Source organism: Salvelinus fontinalis, chromosome 23 (genome assembly GCF_029448725.1).
Source record: "Salvelinus fontinalis isolate EN_2023a chromosome 23, ASM2944872v1, whole genome shotgun sequence".
NCBI lineage: Eukaryota > Metazoa > Chordata > Actinopteri > Salmoniformes > Salmonidae > Salvelinus > Salvelinus fontinalis.
In genome coordinates this window covers 37,732,212-37,752,412 of record NC_074687.1, presented here as the reverse complement: position 1 = coordinate 37,752,412, position 20,201 = coordinate 37,732,212, and the positions used below count along the sequence as shown (strand labels likewise).

The 20,201-nt window shown below is 43.5% G+C and overlaps 1 long non-coding RNA gene across 1 annotated transcript in view; it reads left to right on the top strand.

Annotated features, from left to right (window-relative positions):
* The window catches only part of LOC129821253 (uncharacterized), a 34,911-nt gene extending 27,495 nt beyond the window's left edge, over positions 1-7,416 (top strand). Inside the window, exon 3 of the long non-coding RNA XR_008754287.1 lies at positions 6,157-7,416. This is a non-coding gene — a long non-coding RNA (uncharacterized LOC129821253). The remainder of the gene's footprint in view (positions 1-6,156) is intronic.
* The last annotated feature ends 12,785 nt before the right edge of the window (positions 7,417-20,201 follow it).

The window sequence follows — 20,201 nt, the reverse complement described above, 5'->3', positions numbered from 1 at the left end:
TTTAACTCCCTGTCACTTAACAAGGCATACACCCTGAGTCTCCATCAAGAGAGGCTAAGTAAGATGGAAGACACGGAGGCTTTGGTTGGGAAAGAGACGAGAAATGCCACCTTTGGTGAACTCACCTGGGACGGAATTCTTTCAGACTTATTTGAATGTTCAGCTAAGGGTGAGAGGATAACCTTCAGGATTGGCTTGATGGGAGGAGAGTGCGTGTTTTTCACACAGCTAATCGGAGTTCAGCTGAGGGAATGTTGGATGTAGCTACTAGCTACAGATGTTTCAGGGATTTAGTTCCTTCATACTTGAGGCGTCCAAAAGAAAAATCTCCTCTCCAGCTGATCTGTTCGCCTTACAAATATCTGCAATGCATTGGCGTCGCAAACGGCATCACAAGCTGAACATTTAGTCGTCTAGCTTGTCCTATACCATCAGGCTTTGTAAAAGAAAAGTTTGAATCATAGGCATTTGACATGGACTGCCGCCTGCAACTATCTAGGTTGGACGTAAGGGTATTGGGATATTCTGTGCGCTCCAGAGAATCTAGGGAATAGAATCATATCAAATAATATGTATATTTGAGAGAGAATCAACCCTCCAGCTCTTCTAATTAGTTCAAGTGTTCTCATACAAACAGATAGTCTACTGGCATGTCTGTTACTGCTGCAGCACTGTGGCCTAATTTATGTAAACTTGTTCCATTATATAGGCTGCTGAGAGTATCATTAAGGGTCTAGCTTGGTTTTCGGCGTCTTTTTAAAGCAAACCTACAACAAAGCACTGCCAGCACATCTCATTTGCTCTGTGTGTTGGATGTGTAGTCTAATGAACGGCTTACAACAATACGACCTGCCAGTGCAAATAATTAACCTAAACTGAAACCAATTACGTACCCCTTTTTTTTTTGCCATCACAAAACCCCCTGGAAGCAATCATGTATATCTTTCTCTAAGAGTGTGTACCAATAAAGAAACTACGGTCTGGGTTCCGGGGTTGTCTGTGGCAGCAGCTCAAATCAATCTTGAGGAGTCTCTACATGTTCTCGCACAAATATCTAAAGAGAAGATAAACAATTATAATGCTCTCTCTCTCTCTCTCTCTCTCTCTCCTCTCTCTGTCTGTCTGTCAGAACGCGGTGCCTCAGGTCAGTCCATTAGAGATCAGTGTTTGCTGTGCTCCAGTGTTGGAATAAGAAGTGCATCCGTTTGCGGCCAGGCTTTGACTGGCATGTGGGACCTGGAGACCGCGCGCGTGCCGTTGTGAGCTGCCTGCCTGATATCTAGACGTACACTTCCTCTGTCAGCATGGGTAATCATGGCACTTCATTGTCCAGCAGCATCATTACAATATGGTTATCATCTGAGCTTGAGTCTGACACCTTCTCCAGGACCTCTCCAATCACCCCCATAGTAGGCTTCAGTACCAGGCAGTCAGGGCAAATCTCTGCTTTGTGCTTGTCTTCCTTAATAGACTGGATGTCACTTCTGCCTGTGGAATGTGGCCGGTCTTCAGCTGTCAGTCAGAGGCCCGGGTGTCAGGCCGGAGCGTGGCTGGAGCCGTCTGGATTAGAGGGTAGTTACCATAGCTGTCAGATTACTGACAGCCTGACACCCCCTCTCCCAACTTTCTCTTATTGTTTCTTTGTTTCTCTCAAACATCCTCCAGATGGGAGAATTACCCACCAGCAAAGGAGGAAAGGGGAGAGGAAGATACAAAAGACAATAGCGGGTTTAAAAGTTCCATGCCACGTTAGCTTTGTGATGAAGTGAAATCGGGCTTGTTGGAGTCCCATCGAGGGCGAGAGAAAGAAGAGAGGATGGAAGACAAGAGCATCCCACCTATTCCCACCTCTCCTCGTTATCTTTGGTATTCATGTCGAGACAGGTGATTGTGTTGTTCATTAGTGTTCCAATAACCAACAGACTGTCTTAGTATCTTCCAAGAGCGCTCCATCTACGCACAATGTTCACCTCTAAGACTGCACCGTTTCATACCTGTCTAGAAATACATTGAAAAACTTTATTTCATTTCTCTTCTTGTGAAAATGAATTCAGATTTCATTTAATGTAAAAGAGAAAAATTATAAGTTGACAGCCAAGCTAAAATCACTTAGATATTTCCCATAATGACTTATGGAATAATTTGTGGTCGCTGGAAGTATTTTAATGATTGAATAGACTGTGGGTGGGCCATGGGTCACTGCTTGTCTTTACATTTCTCATTCATCTCATCTCAGTGACCCTGTATGGAAGGCACTGTCATTCTGCGATTCTCAAATGAGCACGGCGTTCACACCGGACTCTATATTAGAGAGAGGAGACAGGTATGGGCATCAAAATCTACATCCTGCTGTCTGGCACAGGAGACCGTCCCAATTATGAATGGGAAATGTGAGCGTGGACTGGTTCGCTTAACATTTGTTATTATATACATCGGAGACGGGACACGAGAAAAATCTTTCAAGATCATACAATGTGTTACAATATGAATACAAATATATATTTTTTAAATCAAAACTACCTTTGTGAATCCAAATTCTACACTGGGCTTTCCCCCTTTTGACCAGCCCCGTAGATAACATTTAACAATTAGAGTGATGTAAAATGAAAGGAAACAAAGTAATGCTTGTAAAGTCCATTGATCCCAGTTCAGCCTCTGGCCGTCTGAGTCTACCTTAAAAAAGAGCCTGGGCAGACTACACTGTGTCCTGACCCCCAACCTCCTCTAACAAGCCCTGCTACTAGAATCAACCACACCATCATGTAGGAGTCACGATAATGAGGTGCGCTGCCTGAGGAAAGCCACAGTACTAAACAATTATAGTTAGTTACAGGAACACAGGTTAATATTCTCTCATGTCCCTCTCCTCACCGCTCCCCCTTTTGTCCTCCATCAATCTTAATGAAAGTTATGAGACCTGTCCGCAATGATAAGCAACCACTCAGGCATCCTCTGTGTCAAGGCTGCTACAGCATGACTTCCCTTCAGCCTATGTTTGCATAGCCTAAAGCACCTATTAAAATCCCCTTGTAAAATTCATAAAACAAAAATGTGGTGGGTCAAGTCTAGAGGGAGCCAGAGTAAGCTGCTTATTAGCAGGGAGTCGAAAACACAGATCCAATTACAGATCCTGAACAAGGAGCACTAAGAATCAGCATTGGGGAATACGTATTTTCCTTTGCTCTCCTTCAATTGGCCTAGGTGTAGAGGAGAGTGAGAGAGGCAGATGTAGGATCTTAATTTGACATTCTTACAGCAGGATAATAATCCTGCAGCAACAGGAAATTTGAATTATTATGTGAATTATAATTAATGGGCATTTTTCGTAGGGGTTGACAAATTTTTTGTTAGGGTAAATCAGGTCTTACATTTTAAAGTGGAAATTACAAACTTTAGAAGCCTTTTTAAACCTTGAAAAGTTTGCATTTCCTGCTGTGCAGGAAAATTCCTGCAACAACAGGATGATCGAATTAAGATATGGCACCTGTATCAGAGAGCAGAATTCACCAATGGTAATTAAAGTGGGAGTGTTTAGTGCATGAAGCTACTGGTGTAGCCATTCAAGTACAACTCATGTAAATCTTCACTTTGCTTCAGATAGTAAATTGGTGGGGTTTAAGAAGAATCCCAGAAGGAGACGAGGAGAGGGGCTGCAGCCGAGAGAGAAGCCCTGAGCTCCAGAGATATGTAAAGAATCTCTGTCTGGAATTTAAAGGGCTACAAATTAGACCAGACATTAGCCTTTTTTCCTTGCAGCAGAGCCAGCAGAATGTGAATGAAACAGAATAAATAACTATAAGACGGCTTTTCCCTCTTCTTATAAGATGACATTAATCCTTTCATGTGCAATGACAGCTAACAGGGCTTGGCCCCCTCCCCAGACAGACATATAAAGCAAGGAGATTTCCTCAGATCTCCCTGAAGAAAAACCCATATTTATAAGAGATTCTGATGGAGAATCCCACCTTTAACGCTGTAGTTTACAGCACCTCTATACAAACCTCTGTGCTCTACGCATGATTAAATAAGATGTATATGATCATGGATTTTAATCCATCAAGACTTGTATTCTTCTATTTGTCTGATTCCGTGGCTGTAACGACTAGCGAATCCATTTTTTTCGCTGGCCGGTGCCGGTTGGAGTGGTGCGGCTCTCAAGCGTACAATGGTGTGAGCATTTGAGCCCTGTGAAAGGAAAAGATCAAAGGCTCCTAGTCTGATGGCTGCTGCTGGGTTTAAGCTGTAACCAGTGCAGACCCTCCTCTCCACATCTCGGGTAGCGCATAGTGGTGGGTGGCGAGCTGACTGATTGCCAGGACAGAGTATAGTGCCAGCAGCAGTCTCTCTATAGAGGAGCATGATGAGAGACAGTGTGCACGCTGACCCTCTTGCTGGCCCTGTTACAATCCCATCAGGCCCATAGGGAGCCAATGGCAGCACAACACTCTCATAATGACCACAGCGGGTCATTTTCTAGTGGACAAAACAGGATTGTACCATCACCATCCAAACTGGAAACCAGACATATGTGAAAGGAGCTTACATGTTGTCTTACAATAATATAAATGTGTATTTCCAATTAAGCATAAATAGTTACTTTAGATTGATGTGGTTATTATTTTCCAGCAATCAATGTAGCGTAACAACCATAATGACAATAAGATATTATATGGTGTGTGTGTGTGCGTGTGTGTGTGTGCATGCCTTCTTAAACACACAAATCCAAATATTGAGAGCACAGTGTACAGTCCCTGCAGATTACCTTCATTGATATCAATGAGTCAATATATAGCAATCTCCATTTAGCTATAACGTCGAGACACCACAGGAAGCCGGACCTATGCACAGCCCCGGGCTAAACAAATGATGAAAAGTTCAAGGTCCTTCCACTCTTAATAAATGTTATAACCACCTTAAACAAATAGCATGCCTGTAAATGTGTCTGCCATGGCTGCTCCACAAACGCTGTTAAGGAACCAATCTAAAACGGCTTCCCTGGAATACAGAGCGCCAGACTAGGTGCACTTAATATTCCATCACTTTCTATTTTTCCTTTCTCCAGCCTCCTTTTTCGTTTTCCCCCCCCTCTTCCCACTCAATTCCATCTACTGCCGATGGTCTGATACCAAATACATATTTTTTTTATTTATGCAGTTGTGACACAAAATAAATACAAAACTGCAGGGTGTGCGATCCACAGTGATGTTTCAAGTCTTCGTATGCAGATTCCTTGTAAGTCTTTGTGCTGTGATTTCAGCTGAGTGCAGTTTGACAAACATCTTAACCTACTTAGTGTAATTAGTGCTTCATTAGAGAGGCTAACTAACTATTGCTTCTCTCCATAATGATTTGCAAGAGTGTAGACATAAAAGTGCATAATCAATGCTTTCCAATTACTCCTCAAGTGCAACCACTATTTCAAATAAACTGGATAATAATACAGAGGCATTACAAAGTCTAAGGTAGCAGAACCATTTAATTGCAGTGCAGTTCTTCTCAGCTCCAAGATTTTTTCACCCTAATGAAGTGTCATACAAAAAAAAGGCCGTATTGATTTTTTTCACCACACTGCCTCCACCACAAATATGTAATTATCCTTTTTATATCTGTCAGGGGGATTAAAGTAATCTATAGTATCTAGCCTTTGCGCTTCTCTGACAGGGCTGTGTGGTGCTTTTACCCTTTTCAAAATATGCAGCTTCTTTGATGAATGAACTTTAGACAAAATGTTGTTCTGTTCTATATCGTTTGGTGTAAAAAGCTGCATTCTGAAGACATTATGCTGGGTGTACTGTAGCAGCCTGATCTCTCAGTACACAATCATGGCATTTCAAGCCCTGTCATCTCTGGAGCGAGCAGGATCATATTAGGGCTAACAGACAACACACACACACACACTTTTCCTTGAGATCTTTGGAAACCCGTAGACTCCATTGAATTCATCACAGCTGGGTAATAACGTTAATTTAATCCAATAATGTATCCATGAAAATCACTACCTCTTCAGGGACCACTCCTGCTCTGTATATCACACAAAAGCACCCTGCTGCGCACTGTCAAACACAACCCATCCACACACGTCCCAGGCATAATAGGAGCTCGCTCCATTTAAACGTTGGGCCGGCTACTCCTCTTCTCCTCTCTCTCCCTTTTTAGCGTCTCCGGACCTGAGATGGACGAGCAACCTTAAGACTACCCCACGCTGGGCTGCCCTTCACAATAATAAAAAGCCATTACCTTGACCGCTGACACGAGGCCAAGTGTGAGGGTCAGAGTGATATTTATTGATGAAACTCTGAGCTCCCAATCTGCTGCACTCAGTGCGCATCATACAGCTGTCAGCACAGACAGGGATCAGGCTGCGTGATGGCCCTCGACATGGCCCATCTATAATTTATGAACTACACAGAAAACAACCAGGAGACAACAGAAGAAGCTCCTGTCTGCCCAGGGATTATTCTCCAGCCCAGCTAAGTGAGAACTATGTGAGGGCCAGCGTGGGCCACACTGATATGGGCAGCAGGTAAGTACAACACTACTAGCGTTACATATTCAATAGGGCCTCACCAAGCCGGGAGCTCCATCTCTCTGGAGGACAGGCCCGGGGTGTGAAGAATATAATAGACAGTGTTTACAGTGGGGATGTAAAGTGGGTGCGCTGGTGCATCACACAACCCAGCACACTTCAGCTGAGCCCTTTAAATGAGCTGACGCTTTAACAAAAGATGTAAAGTTTTCACTCTTCAAAGTACACAAAGGAGATCGCCTGAGGGCTACAGTCGCCATCGACTCTGTCCAAGGAGGTGATCACATGATCTGGAGACTCCGGTGGTGTGCATCTATGGTGAGGGTTGATGTTGGGTTCCTGAAGTGTGGCATCATGGGTCAAAGGTTGGCTGATGTGGGACTGTTAGAACACTATTGACTATAGACTACTTTATGTTCATGTAAATAATATTGGACTACTCCCTCTATTACAAATAATACTAAGTTCTAGTACCAATTCTACTGCCGCTAAAATGACTATGACTGTGTACTGTTGTAGCGAAAACATATTCCAGTACTCCTTTCCGAATACTTCACTGGTGATATGGTGTTTACTGTCATTATTTGACTATCTCTTTGTCCTCCGTGTTATTTTTGCTGCAGAAACTGCGGGTGTTGCTTCTCTGGAGAAAACTTGAAATGCAATCCTTCATCGACCCATTTCCCTGACACTCTTCTTTTTACCCGCCGAATTCATCTGAATTCTTTACATAGACTGACACATATTGTCTGTGATCAATAAATAAACATATAATTGAATACTGTTGCATTCCCAATGAAGCCCTCATTTACCAAGCTTCAGTAAACAGGTTAACTATCTGTCTGCCTCTCTAAGGCTGACATTTCGAAATCCAAACACATTGTGGTCTGTCAGCGCACTGAGAAACACTTTCCTTATTTTGGTCTTTTTTTTTCTCTTCTTTTCCAATATGGAACAATCTCCAACCAATAAATTATTCTGGGCATCTCCAGTCATTACACATTTATTTTGATCTTGCGTCATAATTCATTGCTTGGCGCACAATACATTTTCTCAAAATGCATGGTAATTCCTTGGTGCAGAGCAAAGTTATGACTCATTTATAGTGGAGTGACGGCAAAATGCAGAGATGTCAACATCCATTAAAACGGTTCAATGTCTTGGGTTTATTTTTAGATCCAATTGAGATCTAACTGATGGTGAAAAATATACAGTCAAGTGTGTTTACTTCACCTTTAGAGAGAATGTGTTATGGTCCCAATTAATTTGTTATTCCTGTCACTAAAGGCATTGTCTACGTCAAAACTGTCGCCGCGCTTTGGGCTTAGTTTCCGGAGAATGGCATTTCATTTCCCTCGAAGACTTTTCTAACTCCAGTCATTTCAAAGGGGTGCGTTTCATTTAGAGCCACTTAAACTAACTACATGCTGATTTGATTGCTCATCAGGATGACAGATTGCAAAATGGCTGGGTGTTGCCTTTTTACCTCTGGGCTAGTTAAATGATCATACGTGGTTTATCAGACATTCAATTATGGTGCGGTTGCCTCCCGAGGTAGGGATTGAAAGGAACATTTTGCAACCTGAGTGGATGTCTTCAATCTCATTACTATGGACATCATCTTAAGAGTTAAGCGTTCTGAATCATTTCCAGTGTGCTGCAATGCACAAATGTCCTCCGTAAACAGTGCATTGACATCAACTTGAAGTACAGTATGCTTATGGGAAAAGAACAGCATTAACTACCATTTGGTCCCAAGTAGATCCCAATTTGCAGGAATTACTTGAAAAGGGTTGCACAAACTATGAAATGTTAACAAGTAATGGAAACGTGAATAGAAAGTAAATAGATCTGTAACTGTAACAAATATACATTTAAGTAGAATCATAAAAACATATGGCATATTATAAGAACAAGATTACTGTATATAATACACTACATGACCAAAAGAATGTGGACAACAACTCGTCAAACATCTCATTCCAAAATCGTGGGCATTAATATGGAGTTGGTCCCCCCTTTGCTGCTATAACAGCCTCCACTCTTTTATGAAGGCTTTCTACTAGATGTTGGAACATTGCTGCGGGGACTTGCTTCCATTCAGCCACAAGAGCATTAGTGAGGTCGGGCACTGATGTTGGGCGATTGGTCCTGGCACGCAGTCGGCTTTCCAATTCATCCCAAAGTTGTTCGATGGGGTTGAGGTCAGGGCTCTGTGCGGGCCAGTCAAGTTCTTAAACACCGATCTTGACAAAACACTTCTGTATGGACCTCGCTTTGTGCATGCGGGCATTGTCATGCAGAAACAGGAAAGGGCCTTCCCCAAACTATTGCCATAAAGTTGGAAGCTCAGAATCGTCTAGAATGTCATTGTATGCAGTAGCATTAAGATTTCCCTTCACTGGAACTAATGGGCCTAACCCGAACCATGAAAAACAGACCCAGACCATTATTCCTCCTCCACCCAACTTTACACTTGGCACTATGCATTGGGGCAGGTAGCGTTCTCCTGGCATTCGCCAAACGCAGATTCATCCATCCAGAGCATAGTGATCTTAGGCTTGTATGCGGCTGCTCGGCCATGGAAACCCATTTCATGAAGCTCTCGACGAACAGTTCTTGTGTCGATGTTGTTTCCAGAGGCAGTTTGGAACTTGGTAGTGAGTGTTGCAACTGAGGACAGACGATTTTTATGCGTTACACACTTCAGCACTTGGCGGTCCCATTCTGTGAGCTTGTGTGGCCTACCACTTCACGGCTGAGTCGTTGTTGCTCCTAAATGTTTCCACTTCACTATAACAGCACTTACAGTTGACCAGGGCAGTCTAGCAGGGCAGAAATTTGACAAACTGACTTGTTGGAAAGGTGGCATTCCATGAAGGTGCCATGTTGAAAGTCACTGAGCTCTTCAGTAAGGCCATTCTATTACCAATGTTTGTCTATGAAGATTGCATGGCCGTGTGCTCGATTGTATACACCTGTCAGTAACGGGTGTGGCTGAAACAGCAAAATACACTAATTTGAAGGGGTGTCCACATACTGCTGTATATAGTGTATGTATTATAAGCGATGTGATGTGTTGGATTTCCCCCAAACATTACACTTTGCATTCAGGAGAAAAAGTTTATTTCTTTGCCACATTTTTGAAACTCCGTAACTATTTTAAAGTCACAATTGGCCTCATGGTGAAATCCCTGAGCGGTTTCCTTCCTCTCCGGCAACTGAGTTAGGAAGGACACTCTGTATTTTTGTAGTGACTGTTTGACACTGACATTATGGGGTATTGTGTGTAGGCAAGTGACACAAAATCTCAATTTAATAAATTTCAAATTCAGGCTGTAACACAATAAAATGTGGGAAAAGTCAAAGGGTACGAATACTCTCTGAAGTCACTGTAAGTGATTGACAAAGTTATCTTTATTTCAGCCCCTTATAGATCATTGGCAACAAAAAAATTAAGTACTCTAGTCATGATCCTGTTAAGAATCTACTGTATTGACACAATTCGGTGCAATATACAATACAGAGAGCATAGAGTTCTACAATAATGTGTATGCCCAAAAGGGCAATGAGTATGGCTACCTTCTCGGTCTCTGAGATGGGGAGAGGAGGCAGCAGGAGAGATATCTTTCCTCCAGCAGGCTACAATGATTTTTTTTGTGTGCAGTTATGGTCCATCATTATTAAATGTCTCTTGTTGGATGGGAGAGGCGCTTTATCAAAAACAGCCATTCATCAGGCGCTCTGCGAGACAGCTCACATCTGACCTCTGCTGCAATAATGCTGCATCAAGTAGGCCAACTACCCAGTTTAGCGGCAGAGCAGGGAGCAGGGGCCGGCTCCAAGATTAAGTGCGCTGTTTCAGGTTTTCATTCCCAGGGGCTCCGCCGGCTGATGTTGTATTGATTGCAAAAGTTTACCAGTAAGTATCACAAACAACAATAGCCAGGTCAACGATCGGTGATGCCTGAACCACTATTCCCCGGCGGGGGGCTGCACGTTCAGGGCTAAAGCACTGCCATCATCATGGCTGTGTGCAGGGCTGTGAGAGCGCTCGCCCGGGCTGGGGGGAGAGGAGAGGGCCGCTCCGCACTGGGCTGGGCTGGGCTGCCTGCTCCTTCTGACATTTAGGAAAGCGATATGTCAGTGTGAAATGAGCAAGCGTGAGATAATTATAAGCCTTTGCATTATAAAAGGCTGCATCGACAAACTGTCGGCCTGCCACCAAGCACCAAGCCCTGTTAGTTGCTCCTAAGTACTCCTTCTCCAATTTAATTGCCAATAAATGTTTGTAACTCTTTTTTTCCAAAAGCATATACACCATTGACTTTATATACATTTTCCTAGAAATTGGGAACCTAAACCAAACACTGATCATTACCTATCCTTCTCAAATTATTCCACATTCAAGGAAATAAGAAAATGGCAGTAGCACCAAATTACAGTATGTTTTCTCGAGGAGGAAAAGCACACTGACATGAGTGAAGGGAGTGAATGTGAAGTAGAGGATTCACCCTGAGGCCATCACTGGCTGGCTGAATGATAGCACATCCTTGGCCCTGCATGAGGGACAGTACACAACTCTCCATCACAGTGCCATCAGACCATTACCAGGGGACTGCGGCTTAGAGCTGCACCGAGCAGGCCTCCTCCACTGCCCCATGGAGCTAATCATGTGATTTGATGCAATGACAGAGTAATGACACAGATTGGTGGTGTGTTCAGCTTCCCCCTGCTGGAGGCTCACGAGGAGGCGCTGGAGCCACTGTGAGGAGGCGAAGAGAGCAGAGAGCCGAGAGAGAGAAAGAGAAAGAGAGAGATACAGTACTATGCAACACCACTGTACACGTGAAATGCTGCTGAAAGTCTACAGATTTGTTGAGCATCTATAGATGGACAAATGATGATAAATTATATATGATATATATTGAGATGCTACTGAAAGGCTAAAGATATGCTGTTGAAATGCTGCTGTAGAGCATGTACAGATGGACTATCCAAATAAAGTGTTACCTCTTTTATAATCATATATCTACTTAACTAGTTACTCCAACCGTGCTGCACACACCAGACCCACACAGGACCAGGCCCTCCAGGGGGTCCCCAATGATTTTGTTAGTAACTCTCACTCAAATATCATTAACATGGCATAAGTAATGGCAACATGTGTAGAACTGCAGGAAACTTGCTTGAGGAAATTCACTTTAAAAATAAAAATATTCTCTCCGCAGTCAAGACTGGAGCCACATTTGTTGGGGCCCCCCCAACCAAATCTCGCTTAGGGCCCTCAAAAGGCTAGAGCTGGCCCTGATGATCATGATCTAGAAATGCTTAACTTTGTTTTCTTTGTTTGGTTCGTTCAACGTGTCTACTCACCCCCACTGTTGAACTGGCTTTCAAGGTGAGCGCGTGCCAGTCGTGATGCTTGAGCCACAGGTTGCGTGCCTCTGGTCATTTGGTTCATCCCTGAAAAATCTGCTAGCTGGAGCTCGTCTGAGTGGTTGGCTGGAGCTCGTCTGAGTGGTTGGCTGGAGCTCGTCTGAGTGGTTGGCTGGAGCTCGTCTGAGTGGTTGGCTGGAGCTCGTCTGAGTGGTTGGCTGGAGCTCGTCTGAGTGGTTGGCTGGAGCTCGTCTGAGTGGTTGGCTGGAGCTCGTCTGAGTGGTTGGCTGGAGCTCGTCTGAGTGGTTGGCTGGAGCTCGTCTGAGTGGTTGGCTGGATATGTCCTCACCCCTAGTAGCTTTAACTGATTCACTAAGATCTGCCCACTGTAGTGTTGTCCTGTCAGAACGTGATGTTGAGGCCCATTACTATACACTTTGTCACCACCACTCACACACAGACACACAGACACACAGACACACAGACACACAGACACACAGACACACAGACAGAGCGAGAGAGAGACAGACAGACAGACACAGAGAGAGAGAGATAGTGAGAGAGACACCGACAGAGGGAGAGACAGAGAGAGACACAGACAGAGAGAGAGAGACAGACATAGAGAGACATAGACAGAGAGAGAGAGACATAGAGAGACATAGACAGAGAGCGAGAGCGAGAGCGAGAGCGAGAGAGAGAGAGAGAGAGAAAAGAGGCACCGCCACATGGTAGAGCATCTTTCAGGAGATCACCAAGTAGTCTCACATGTGAAATCAAGATTAATGGGGATGCGGAGGGATTCTTTTTATGTCCTCAAGTAACTATATTTCTCTTAATGAGGTACATTAACAGTAATAGAACTACTGAGAAGTACAAGCTGTTAATTAATGCCTCCACAGACATCAACAGTGGATGGGAGGAGCTGGATAGTGGGGCCCATTGGACCAAAGATTATAGGTGCAATCTATAAGATTTTTCATTGCTCTGTGCTAACTGATCAACTTCTGGAAGAATATGAAGAAGCTACTAAATTAATAAACTAGCTAAAAGCAACAGTCCCGTGTTACAAACCTCATCAAAAATACATGAATTTATTTGCACAGATGTGAAATATTTGTTATTGTTACACTGATAGTGGAAAAAAAATATTGCTGAAAATTAAATTTCTTCCTGAAATGCATTTAATGTTCAGAATAGATCTAGTTTAAATGACACAGAACGCACCTTTTAAGGGGGTTTATTTTGCCTTTTGAAATGTAATATATTTAGTTATCTTAGGTGGTCTTCTATCGCGTTCTACTGAAACCCATTTCCATACACACTCTACTGCTCTCTCTCCATCTCTGCTGGTTTATCTGGGCTGTAATCCTGGCTGTAATGTTCTCTTGTTAGGCTAGCAATGTTGGCCCACACCCGTAGCAACAGAGGGAAGGCCTGGGGCACCACTGGAATTAATTACAGACAAAAGCGATGGTGTTTGCAATTGTCATGCCAAATTATCACAAGCCATTTAATGTACCTCATCTGAACTGATCCACACTAGCTAAACTGCCTTAGGGCACCTATTCTTCTTTTTCCAGGGGTGGGTAGGGGATGCTCGGGTGGGTTGTGAGTGTGTGTGTACGGGGGAGTCCACATCTGCTGGGGGCCTGCCTAAATCCTGGGCTGGAGGCAGTGTACTAACAATGCCCCCAGAAAATACAACCCCCCTAGCCCCTCCAGCCCCTCCATCCCCTCCAGAGAGACGTTCAAAGCCCGTCCTGACATCTTTAATGCTGTCACTCTGGTGATGATAATCCTTGATGTGTTTAGATGTGCTGTCAGTGGCCATTTGCTCCACACCAAAGTGCATCTCTACACAGGGTTGCTTTGCTGTAGGTCCTCACATCTACTCCTTCCAAAAACGCATAACATACAAAAGTCCACGGTTTTCAAATAACGTTCCGGAGGTGTCACACATCGAATCTGAGAGATAGCAAATATTCTCTCTCTTGGTTTGCATGGCAACTGCCCATTAGCACACGGATTGAGGCGCAGTGTGGGAATCTCAGCGGAGCTGAGGAATACTTAAAATCATTTAGTTGTTTTCTTTAATCCTGCCATTTATATGGCTTCTTATATCAAAAGGACACCAGGCCTTCCCAAATGTGCACTTACACATAAGCCACCATTATTTTTCTGCTTGTACAGCAGAAAACCTAATACCTTAGTTCAATAATAGTACGAAAGGGACAGCTTACCCATGGTGTAATAGAGTTATTCCACCACTATGAGCAATTCTAGGTTGTCTAAAACACAACACAGACCTGCGATACCTCAAATTGTCAAGGCAAAATAGGGATAGCTACGGTAATATCAATGATATCTAGAACCCTATACAAACATATTGGCTTCTTTGATAATATAACCATCCATCAATTAGTCACTGAGTATGAATGAACGACCTATCCCTCTGAACGGCCTCTTCGCTGATGTTTTGACCATACGACTATAAGCACAAACCCTATATCCACATGCACACACATTCATAGTGACGCTTCCTCACAGTACTGAACCTGCTACTGAGAGCGTATTTTCAAGGATGCAGACAAAAAAAAAAAGGGGGGGGAAAGCCACAGAAACGTGAAGGACACAACGGGTTACTCTCCAAGGGACTGCATTCATTCCTGCCATTGTCATGCAAGCCCGGTTGTAAGTAATAATGTGGCCTTTAATGACGGAATGATGGACCTGCCAAACACTGCTCCTGCCATATACTGTCTGCATGTCCCTGCCGGCAGCCGCTCAGATGCCCATCTGGGACATATTAGCATATCCTCGTCAATCCACAGCCCGCTTTAACATAATCCATATTTGTTGGGTAAAGTCCAACAGTGAGCCTCCAGTACAACGGTCATATGATACTATGACACACCGCAACCTGCTCACATAAAGCATGCTTGGGCAGCTAAGCAATTCAGAAATGCAAATATCAGGGCACACGGCTCTCTACCTTGTACCTAGAGGGACAAATCCCTTTTGGCCAGACATCTCCAGACTGTTGCCTTGGTATTCCTCCACAACTGTTCGTGTGATTTTTATTCTAAGTGTTAGAGACAGAGGGGGGGACAAAAAGAACCTGCTGTCATGCCTGGAAGTGAGTGTGTAAAATACATTTAGTCACTGAGGCATGGTACAGTATGCTTCACCTATCAGAGGAATAATGCCATATTTTGACACACATTTGCTTGGAAAACACGTTGCTCTCTTTCCCTAAAAGGCTCAGGCCGGGTTGAATCACCTTAAAGCCCTTTGCTGACTTATTAGTGCTGTTATATGCATGCATTTGCTGGAATATGTCGTCCTTACGTCAACATGTGTAGCTACACAAGATGGCTTCCTTCTTGCTATGTGCATTCTAGAAACCGATGGTGATCTAGCACTGCACCGTCAAGCAGATTGGTTGTCACTGACAAGAAAACACTGCAGTGGGTTGATGGTATCATGTGGAAGGATTGTCAACCTGTGCCTACACGTACATCTTCTGCACCAACCAGTCATGGTACCCAAGGAAAGGAAAACCACATACATGTTCAGCCATGTACAACATAATGAAGAAGACAAATGGGTAATGAACGTGAAATGTATTTGAACAGCTCGTACAGAGTCGTACAATAAAAGCGGGTCAATATTTCCTCTGATCATACTCTCGACATCAAAGAGGGGTGTAATAAACCTTTAACCTGCCCATTAAGCACTTTCATTCTATATAAACCGCAGATCCTACAGCAGCACTCTCTGGTAAGACACTATATGAACACGGTGACCTTTTCAACTTTGGGCGAGCTGTCATCAATGTCAATCTTAATGAGATCATAATCTAGAAAGTGCATCTTGCTGGCAGACCTGCTTCTCATGAAATGAACTAGCAAGTTAAGTACATGTATGGGCATATTACAGCTGAAAGGTTCATGAGCAAGTAATTTATCAACTTCAAAGGCAAAGCTGTTTACTAGTGTAAATATAGCAATGAACCTTTTCTTTTCTCCAATATTGGAACACTGGCAATAAAAAGGATACTGTCCAAAGCAGAGTTAAAACCAATACAATCCTCAATAAATGTTATCTGGCTTACATCTAAGGAGGGTATATCCATCTCTATAAACTATTTCCAGCAATATAATTGTTGACAATTTAATAAACATTTTGTCTTTAACATACTGCCATTCCAAAATGATCTATATTTTGATGTCGAGGGGTTTGCTTTACAAAACCATCCCACTGGTTAATTTTCAAGAAACGTGCAACACAATATTTGTCTAGATATCTCACTGTTGTGATTTTTAAAAAGTTGGCTACACGGTATAGTCTACAGATAGAAATTCAGCAGAATTCTGCTAGCCACTAGAAAACAGTACCTGTCATAGACCATCATCACATAAGCCTTCTGAGATATCAACTCAGAGAACTTTTAACCCAGGAATTTCAAATCCTTCTGTCAAAGAGGGAGCAAAGATCCGGGGATCATGACACTTTAGTCGGCAGCAGTCACACAGCTCTGAGCTGGCTGCTACTCCAGCTGGACTCCACTGCTTGGCAGACAGGGCCAGAGGGGAGGTGAGCATTTTAGTTTGCCTTGTACTTAAACACACTGAAATTGATTCCACTTATATCAGCATTCACATTGTTCTAGAAGAATACATTATAAATGCTCCCTGGCATTGTTCACGAGGTAAATAAAGCACATACTGCTGTCTAAAGCTAAACAAAGTGGAAGAAACAGCAACATAAAAAAGGCTGGAATTTTTTGGAGACCTGTCAATTGTCAGATCTACCTAGTAGAGCTTATACCAGATATGTCTAGCTAGAGACGGAGTCAGACAGTGGACGCTGTATTTTAATTAGATTCACACCACTGCGCTCGAGGGCATCCCACGCCAAATGTACCGTATCCATACACACCCTCGCTCATTCATTTCACAAAGTTGAAGAAGGAACTTCCTGTGCTTCACTTTCACCTGCAGAGCAATTACAGGATGAGAGCTATTAAGCATCAAGGCATCACACTTCAACATCCCTAACAATCCTCCTAAAAATGCAAACCCCCCCCCCCAAAAAACGATGAAACAAACAATGAAAATTGCCCAATTTGAGCTGCGTTTCGGGAGAGGTGAGTAGGAGCCCTGCAGTTCACACACCTCCCCTAACCCAGTACTCACAACGAGGAGCCGGAGAGGGCCTCCTCTCAAAGGAGTGTCATGCTGCATGTCATCAGACTGCTTAAATTGCACTGCCAGTGGATAAGCAGCAGGGGTCACATGAGGCCCAGTGTGGACTGCAGCGTGTAACGCTTGGAGGACCACGTTCTGAAGGCCAGCCAGTAATGACCGCCAAGCCGTCCCAACAAAGATAGAGGGGGAGCTGTTTTTGTGTTTTCGTTTCAACACACGCACACACACACACACACACACACACTGGATAAAAGGCCAAGTGAAGCCCCTCTGTGTAACCTTACAGAGAGTGCAAGGTTTTGCTCATTTGGACTTTACATGATCAATATATCTACAGCATGTCAATCTTCAAGAAGGCAACTGAGTTTGGTAGGGTCCATTTCTACATTAATATAATCAAACAGGATAGAGTATCACGTTTAGCTAAATCTCTGTAAAGGGCATAGCCGAGGCCGAGCAACTGCTGTTGTAAACCCAAAGCCCACATTTGACTTCCCCAGGCCTCAGTTGGGCAGACAGCAGAGGGAGTTAACAAAGCTAATTAGGAGAGGCTGACATGTTAAAATGAGCTGCGGCTCGGGAGCCAGTTCTATCACATATGTTTCCTTTGTGGCGGGTGAAGTGGCTCCTTTGTTTGTGAATTGATGGCGTTTCGCTCGGCGGTCCCTTTGGGGAGAGGCACTGACCTGCGGAGGCCTCGACAGCGAGAAGTGGCTCCTTCTCGGTCTCTCCAACGCCTGCGCCTCCAGCTGTCCCACTCCCTGCCCTCCCCAAAACCTCCCCCTCTCAGAGCCACGGAGGCCCAGAGAGATGGGCAACACCTGTAAAAGAGCGGGCACCCCCTCCACCCAGGCACCCACAGGCAGCCTGCCCACCTGCTACTGAGCTCTCTGGGCCCTGCAGCTTAAACGCTCATTTTGTGCCTCTCAGCACGGGACTTATTGATATAAATAGCTGTGCACAAAGTGCACACTCTGTTTTCTCTTGGTCTGGTGCAGTAGGTGTGTGTGATTATATTCAACGTGTGGCTCTTTCAGGGAGGGATGAAATATGAGCAGACTGTCATTTACCCTGTGTCCAATCTCAATTACAATCACTGACGGTGATGACTGTTAAAGTTACATTTAGTATAGTGATGGTATTATAAGTAGACGTACTTGATTTTGTCACCCTATTTTAGGAATTGACTTGAAATGTAAAATGCTAACTTTTTTTTTTTTTTAAATACTAGTGCTCAATAACCTTGTCATTTGTCATGATTCAGGATTGTCAACCTTGCTCTGTAAACAAAATGTTAACAGTGTCCTTGAATAGAACTATCCATGTGGCAAGTATCAGATACAACCTAATTTGAAGTAATATTGAATACAGTATGGAGTAGATAGGTTAAGTTAATATTTCAGATGTGATTCTGCAAATACTGCTCAGATTAAGACAGGCGAGGGACAGTTTACATTTGAATTATTATTTTTTTTTAATCACACAGACTGAGTAAGATTATTTCATTGTCATTTACTTATACATGTAATTACAACTGAGTTAGTTTAAATATGAATAATCAGAGGAACCATTACTCTAAAGCACAGGGCCCGGGCATCGAAGAGTTAACTTGTTTTATTGGTGTGTAAACAAAGCTCCGAAAAAGTCCATCTCTTTCACTCACCTAAACCTACATGGCAACAGATTAATCTTCCCCTATTAAGATGACAACACAATTTGCTGAGAAGTTCACTGTAAATAAATACGTTGAGGAGGAGATAATATGTCAGGCTGCTGGCTGGGCTATGCCATTACAGCAGGACATTTGTTTCCATACACACTGGAAGCCATTCAGGGGATGGCATCGCCTTCATGAGGTGAAAGTGAAATCCGGGCCCGATGAGGAAAATAAGGACATCAAGACAACCACACATTAACTTTCATCACAAAAGTCATTTCAACCACCAGGAATATAGAGGCTCCTTCTATCCTGCTCATAAAAGGGGAAAGGTGTAATACACTGTTTTCAGTTGAAAGGATAACAGTAGTTTTGTCTCCATTAGACATTACAAACAACAGTAACAACACACCATCTGGTGCCTTACTATTTCAACAACATCACAGTAAAAGACGATCTGGAGATCATTTTTTCCTTAAACAGTTTCAATAGAAAATTACTCCAACATGGTAAACATTTTCACTATATAGTACTGTAGCATTCCTGAATATTCTGCAGCTTGAACAGTCCAGACCTTAGTTTTGCTGGGGAAACAAAGCACTCCAGTCAAGTGGCTGCATTGATTTTGCAGTAATTGATCTGATGGTTCCTTGTGATAATTGACAATTATCCCTGATTACCAGACAGGGGCTTAGAATCAGTCTAAGAAAATGACCAGCATTATGGGGTGTTGTACAATGGATGAACAAAGATAGATCAATACAACTCTCAGACAACAGCTGAGAAAAACAACTGAAGGGTGTCACACCGCATAATACTTCAGGAACGCTGACAACCCTAACCCAGCAAGGGGTGCTATTGAAAAGGGGGCTAATCATTTGAGGACAGACAATCACAGAAAAGGGTTACTATTTGAGGCTGTTACAAGCGTCTGTGCAGTGTGTGTGGGTGTGCACTTGCATGCGTCTATATATGTCTAGTATATGTCTATATATCTCTATCTTAGTGCGGATGTGACCTCTGCTGATTGGTCCCCTCGATTCCAGCAGACAGATGCAACTCATTGCAGCTTAATAAATAAAAGAGCCCAGGGGATCCCTGCTAAATGGTTCTATTAAGTTGGAAACATGTCAGCCAATATAAAAGCGGCCTGACCCCGGGAAAGGTCAACTGTGACATGCATGTTTACTCAGGAAAACAACCAAAGGCTGGAAGGTCTCATTTTATAGGGCTGCTTCAAAAGGGAGAGTCTGGGCACCGAATTGTTGGGATTATGTTGACTAGGGCCTTTGTTCCCATAAAGAGCGGCTCGACGTTGTCACTGGTGCTTTGCTAAGGAAGCACTCAAATCCTCACCGCCGCCATCAAAGGGTAAGGTACTGAGATAAGCATTTCATGGTTTCAAAGCACACAAAGCCTCGCCAAGCTC